We start from the raw sequence: 7,539 nt of genomic DNA, 5'->3' as shown, positions 1-7,539 counted from the left end.
TACTGAAGGTACTTACCAACACAAAAAGGCAAGAAAACCAAATAATATGTGTTCAAATTGGATTTGGAAGAGACAAACGGTCTTTACTTAGATTATATGATAGTCTATATGGAAAATTCAAGAGAAACTATAGCTAAATTATTAAAACAAATAACAAGATTCATTAGGTATGCTGGATAAAATCTTAACATGTAAACCAAATTGACATCCTCATGGTACCTTCAAACTGTATGTTATAACACATAATACTCAGCGACAAAAGGAATTTTCAGAATGATTCATGTGGTTTGGTCCAAGTTATACATACCTACATACATACATGCATGCATATGAAAAGTAATACTATGTATGGCCTAGGAATATAAAGAAATGTAGTATTTGTAATAATTTAACTAAAGCTTGCATGAGAATGATAAATTCCAAATACATAATGCTGATTACTTCTAAGAAGAGAGGGAAAGAAATGAGATTGGTGATAGTAACTCATGGGACTTCACCTAGAATTTATCAACAAAAATTAAAATTTGATTAAGCTAGGTGATATATACCTTATATTTGTTGCTACAGTTTTCCATATGGAATATTTCTTGACAAAATCATAGAAATCAGGGATTTAAATTAGAAAGCTGGTTGATAATCTGGTGAAAGTTGGTAAGAATATAGTCTGGGACAATAGTCTGGAAACAAAGGAAGACAAGGGACTATTTAGGCTAACCATGAGATTGATTGGATTGGAGCATGGAAGTAGGGAGTAAGAGTCCATCATACCTCCTAGGTTTCTACCTGGGTGACTGTGTAGATAGTGCTACAACCACTGAGCTTCAAGTCACCAAGATAAGCAGGTTTAGACACATGAGAGTAGTACTGTGGACTCTCTACCCAGGACTCTGTGGGGCTCACATAGTTGTCTAACATGAGCAGCCACAAAGAGAAATGGAGGCAAATGGGAGCAAGCTTAGGCTTGTATTGCATGGATTTAAGGGATAAAGAGAGAATTGACAGGTGGATGCTCAATATGACCAAGATCTTTCTAAAAATCAGATCTGTCCAAAGTTGGAATGGGCTGTGCTGCAAGAGTGAAGGATACAGGTGGCTCTGGGATAAGAGGTGTGAGTTCTTTGTTGTCCTGTGTGTTCAACTAACATATTTCTTGGGAAGATTATATATTCATTTTTTATTATTACATAACAACTATCATGCACTTTGGTGCTTGAAACAACCAGTTTATTCAGTTCTGTACATCAGAAGTCTTGCATAGCATGACTGGTGCTCTGTTCTTGGCATTATAAGGTTAGCATCAAAGTGTTGGTCAGGCTATATTCTCATCTGGATGTTCTAGGGAGAAATTCAAACTCATTCTTGTTGGCATTATTCAGTTCTTTGTTCCTTTACTGCTAGCTGGGGATCACTGTCAGCACCTAGATGATATTCCCATTCCTTGTCATATGGCCCCCTCCATTTTTAAGTTAGCAATAATATCTTTAACCCTTTTTGCTTTGAATCTCTGGGTTTCCTACTGTGATCAATCAGGAAATTGATTTCAAAGGGCTCATGTAACTTAGACCGTCTGGATAATCTCCCTGTCTTAAGGTCAATTGTGTCACATAGAATAACCTAATCATGGGAGTAAAGCAGTTAGTTTTATTGCCTCATAGCACATTTACCTGTTTTGCATTCCAGCAATTCAACAATCTTATTTCAGTATTCTATATTGAATGAATATTCAGTATTCATTCTTTCAATGGCTATATATACTCGAATCTCAGATCCTTCTGTAAACCAGCTTCTGCGATCCCACCAATACCCTCTTTAACAAGTTAAATAAATCTTTGTGTGAAATAAATTTTGACATATGTTCACTATGGTTGTATGATTGTCATACTTTTTTAACTTTTTGGAAATTATTTCTTGACAGGGTTGTACAATCAAATAAGATTTAGAGAACCCAATTTCAACACATTTACACAGGGTTCTTAACAATGTACCTCTCCGAGGGCGCTGCCAAGCGGCGCCTGCCGCCCATGCCGCCCCGGCGCTCTGGCACCTGCCGCTGAAGCCGGCACTCGCCGCACTCCTGCTTGCTGCCCGGAGGCGACCCCCGTCCTGTCCTCATGATGTGGCACAACGTCGGGCTGACGCTGCTGGTGTTCGTGGCCACGCTGCTGATCGTCCTGCTTCTGATGGTGTGCGGCTGGTATTTTGTATGGCATCTATTTTTATCTAAATTCAAGTTTCTACGGGAACTGGTGGGAGACACAGGATCCCAGGAGGGAGACCATGAGCCTTCAGGGTCTGACACTGAAGAAGACCCATCAGCCTCTCCACACAGGATAAGATCTGTTCGCCAGCGTAGGGCTCCTGTGGATGAAGGCCACTGACCCCATCCACCATAGATGACAAAAGGCAATTGCGAACCTGTCAGTGAAGACAGAAATTCACAAGGGGACTGAAAAAAATTTGTACTTGGATTTCATATCCAATTCAAAAAAGATTTACATATAAGCCATATAGAAATAAAGGGAATTTAAAACCAAATTGGACCACTGAAAAATTCATCTTAAAGGTTTTTTTTTTTGCTTCTCTAGCTCTCTGCTTAACACATTTGTTCCTTGGCTCTTGGGCTTATTGTTTTGCACTGATGTGACTCTATTAAACATTTCAGGCTTGAAAAAAACATTTTATTTGTCATAAAATGTACTCTTGACATTTTACCTTGTCTGAAGTTGGGATGCATCTCATTACTGTCAACCAGGTGATAGCCATGTCCTCAACCTAGCTTGTGCATGTGTGAATTTACAGCTTGTCATATTATCGTCTCCTTAACTGGTGTGTGTCATTGGTATCAAATGTATCAGGTTGAGTTGGCATTTAAAAATGCCTTCAAGAACATTATGCTATGATTCAGCATTGAAACGAGGTTATTGCATATGCAGAAGAGCATGAAAACACAGTGGGCTGGATGTTTGATATTAGTGAAGCAAATGTTTGCCATTGGGGGAATGATCAAAATTCCCTCTTTTCTTGCAAGGCAACGACAAAATGCTTTACGGGACCTAAGAAAGAAAGATACCACAAGTAGATGAAGCTGTACTGTGTTTTGTTAGTGAGGCATGCTCAAAAAGGATTGTTCATCACAGGCCAAGTGATGCAGTTGAAGGCAAAGAAATTGCCAAGACCTTTGGAATAGATGAAACAAAATTCAAAGCAACAAAAGTCTGGTGTGACCGATTCATGTGTTGAGCAGGATTGTCATTAAGACATCAAGCAGCATTTTATCCAAAGCTTCCCACTGCCATTAGACGGAAGGCAGGGTTGGAGCACTCTTTCAAGAAATGCTGCATCACCAGTTCTCTTGACACCGAGGGCCATGTATGGGAAAATGCAGATATCCTTGACTGTGATTTGAAAAGTGATTCAGAAGAGTATGAAGTTATATGAACTTAACCAATTTGTTTCATACATTCTTTAGTCTGCACAAGACAGGTGTGATAAAAATCTGTTTAACTTTATAAGCACTGTTTCAATAAGTATAAAATAAATGTTTTCTGTGATACAAAAAAAAATGTACCTCTCCCAGCCTTTAATTTGCTATTTAAAAAGCAGATGATGTAGCATTTCACAAACTTATTTGACACTGGGCACTTTTTACTCAAAGTATCTTCAGAAAATACTGACCAACATAGTTATTATCAGTGACATCACAGCCATTTCTGCAATATTTAAAGGAATATGTTACTGAACTCAACCTCATCTCAGTAGGAGAAACATGTTCAAAGGTGGAGGAAGAGAGTTTTTGTGTCACTTGGCACTGAAGAAATCTCTATTCAGGATGGTGGAAGGCTTTTGTCCCCTTTTAATCTCTTAATACCAAGCAGGACTCCAACTCCCTCCCAATATCACATGCATACACACACACACACACACACACACACACACACACACACACACGCATGTATACACACACGTACAAGTCCTGTGAGATAACAGAGAAGTTGATGCTGTAGCCAAGTCTCCCATTACCAATAATGTCTTTCCAGCCCAGCAAATGTTTGTAGATTTCTCCTTTTTCTGTAATGTCCAGGATAACTCACCCACAAAGTTGGAGAGAACCAACTCATGGTTTGGGAGAAAAGTAGATATGTCAGGAATTCTGGGTTCTTTTACTGTAGCCCCACATCAGCAAAGGCCTGGACTGAGCCCAAACCCATGTTCCAACTACAATTTCTCATTCTGGAAAGCTCTCTTGCCATTTGGGGGCTTTTATTTTTTTCCCAGAAAGGCTCTCACTTTCTCTTTCCACTGCCTACCGACTCCCTTGAGTCTTAACTAAACTTGGAGAATTTAAGGATTGTAAAGATTAGCAGTTTGTGGTTTGCTTCAATTTAGAAGCGAACCTTGTAGGAGATCATGTCTCTGAATCTAGGCAGCAGAGAAATTGCTTTTTAATGAGTAGGCAAGGACCTGGAAGACTGTCCCTATGGCCAATTTTGTAACTCCAAAGTGAGTAAAGCACACAACTTTAGGCTTCAAGTCCCCAGAAACATTTTCACTAAATGGGAGTGTGAGGTGGCCCTTCCAACCTTTAAATTTTCCACCTCTTTTTTACATATGAGAAAGCATTCTCTCAGGAAGTTGTTCCTCAAGTTTCATGTATTTGAAACACTATTGAGGATGATTACCTCATCATTGTTGGACTCTACAAGAAGAATATGGAGATCCTTACCATCTACAACAGTCAACACTCATACCACTGCCCACCAGTCCCTTTGATGTTGTACAGAGAACAGTTCTTGACTCTGTAGCTCCCTCAAGTGAGTCTCCAAGTTCCAAACCCAAACCTTGTTTTTTTCCCTTAACTACTGTCAGCCCACCACATGCCTATAATGATGGTCAACTCCATGTGGGAAAACCTTTCTATATATCATAAATATTCTTTCCTCGTTTTTTGCAGTTTACTAGTGATGGTATAAGTAGAGCCCTTTTCACACTGTGTCACAGGATTTGCTCTTTGCCTCAGTGTCATGTTTGTACAATTCATTCCATTTGTATGCACAATGGTCACCATCTTTCTTATTTAAATTATTTATTTTGAGATACTTGTAGACTGACACATAGTTGTAAGAAATAATACAGAGAAATCCTGTGTACCCTTTTTAATTCTCCCAATAATAACTTCTTGCAAAACTATAATAAAATATTACAACCAGGATATTGAGATTGATACAATTAAGACACAGAGCAGTTCCATCAGAACAGTGATGCCTCATATTGTCATTTTATAGCCACATCTACCATCTTGCTTCTCCTCACCAATCCCTGACATGTATCAACAACTAATTTGTTCTCCCTTCTAAAATTTTATCTCTTTCAATGTTATATAACTGAAATCATATAGTGTATCATCATTTGGGATTGGCTATTTTTTTCACTTAGCATAATTCTCTAGATAATCATCAAAATTGTTGTGTATACACTCCATCTCCTTTTATTGCTGAGTAGTATTTAAATGGTATGAATCTACCACCATTTGTTTAACCGTTCAAATGTTGAAGGGTAACTGGGTCATTTTCCAGTTTGGAACTATGCTATTTATGTACAAGCTTTTGTGTTATGAGCATGATTGCTGGGTTTGTCTCATGGTTTGTTTTGAAGAAAGTGTTGAACTATTTTCCAAAGTGACTGTACCATTTTACATTCCTACCACCAAAGTATGAGTGTTCCAACTTTTATACACCCTTGTCAATGTTTTGGTGTTACAACTATTTATGTATTTGGTTTTTTGTTTGTTTGTTTTTGGTAGTACTGCAGTCTGAACTCAGGGCTTCACCCATGCTAGGCAGGTGTTCTACCTCTTGAACCATGCCTCCAGGCCTTTTTGCTATGGTTATTTTGGAAATAGTGTCTCCAAAATACTTTTTGCTCAGATCAGCTTGGACTGAAATACTTCTATTTTATGCTTCTCACCATAGCTGGGATGACAGGTGCATTCCACCATGCCCAGATTGTTTTTCAATTGAGATAGGGTCTCAAAAACTTTTGTTCCCTCTGCTAGAACTATGATCCTCTCAATCTCAGCCCCCTGCATAGCTTGGGATGGCAGGCACATGCCACCATGCCCAGCTATTGGTTGAAATGAGGTCTCACAAACTATTTACCCAGGTTGGCCGTAAACCTAATCTTCCTGATCTCAGTCTCCCAAGTAACTAGGATTACAGGTGTGAGCCACCAGTGCCCAGCTATTTTTATTTTTATTTTGGCTATTCTTGTAGGCATGTAGTATTTCATTGTGGTTTTAACGTACAATTCCCTAATTGCTAATATCTTTTCATGTGTTTAGTTACTATCTATCATCCTGGTGAAATGCCTAGTTATGTCTTTCCCCATTTTCTAATTGGATTGATTGCTTACTATTGAATTTTGAGACTTCTTTATATCTTCTAGATGTATGTCCTTTGTCTGTTAGGAGGTTTTAAAACATTGTCTCCTAGTTTGAACTTTGTTTTTTTATTCTCTTTACAAGTTTTTGTTTGTTTGTTTTGGGATAGAGTCTTACAATATAGTTCAGGCTTTTGTGGAACTTTGAATCCTCCTGCCTCAGTCTTCTGACTGCTGAAATTATACTCATGCGCCACCATGCCTAGCCTTTTTCATTTTCTTAAGAGGATCTTTCATGGAGCAAAAAGTTTTTAATTTGATGAGGACCAATTTGTCAGCTTTTTCTTTTAGGTATTATGCTTTAGGCATCAAATATAAGACCTCTTTGGTTACCTCAAATCCTCCAAATTTTTCATCTTAAACATTTAAATTCTTCTTAATGTTTTCTAATTTTATTGTTTACATATAAGTTCATTCTAATTTTCAAACAATTTTTAAAAAGTGTATGTTTCAGTGGTTCTTAGTACATTCGTAGAGCTATGTAACCATAACCCAAATAAAATTTAGAAAATTTTTATCACTCCATGTTATGTTGGAATATGAAATGATCCCCCCTCCCAGGCTCATGTATTAAACACTTGGTCCCCAGCTGGTGGCACTATTTTGAGAGGTGGTAGAAACTTTAAGATGTGGGGCTTATCTGTAGCAAGTAGATCACTGGGGTCATGCCTTTGAAGGTTATACTGGTTCCTGTCTTCCATGAGATGAGTAGCCTCTGCTACATGAGCCAAAATAAATAATGCCCGCCTTTAAGTTGTTTTTCTCAAGTATTTGTCACAGCAATGGAAAAAGTGACTAACATACTCTAACCCCCCCTCCCATATTCATTATTTGCCTATTTCCTACACACACACTCTCATCCAGACCATAGGAAACCAATAATCTACTTTCTAGCTGTCTTGATATACCTATGTTGGAGATTTTATATGAAATCCTTTGTGACTGGCTTCTTTCAGTAGCATGATATTTTTAAGGTTTATCCACATTGAAGCACAAGTTAGCACTTTGTTCCCTTTTATTATGGAATGATATTCCATTGTATTGTTATACTATACTATCTTTTTTCATTCATCAGTTGATGGACATTTAGGCTATTTCTACTTG

The 7,539-nt window shown here is 38.1% G+C and overlaps 1 pseudogene; it reads left to right on the top strand.

Moving 5' to 3' along the window:
- The first annotated feature begins 2,049 nt into the window (after window positions 1-2,049).
- On the top strand, window positions 2,050-2,540 carry LOC141419608 (small integral membrane protein 13 pseudogene; annotated as a pseudogene).
- The last annotated feature ends 4,999 nt before the right edge of the window (window positions 2,541-7,539 follow it).

The sequence above is a fragment of the Castor canadensis genome, chromosome X, assembly GCF_047511655.1.
Source record: "Castor canadensis chromosome X, mCasCan1.hap1v2, whole genome shotgun sequence".
Taxonomy (NCBI): domain Eukaryota; kingdom Metazoa; phylum Chordata; class Mammalia; order Rodentia; family Castoridae; genus Castor; species Castor canadensis.
The sequence above is the reverse complement of the archived record's forward strand: the minus strand, read 5'-3'. Positions and strand labels throughout refer to the sequence as shown.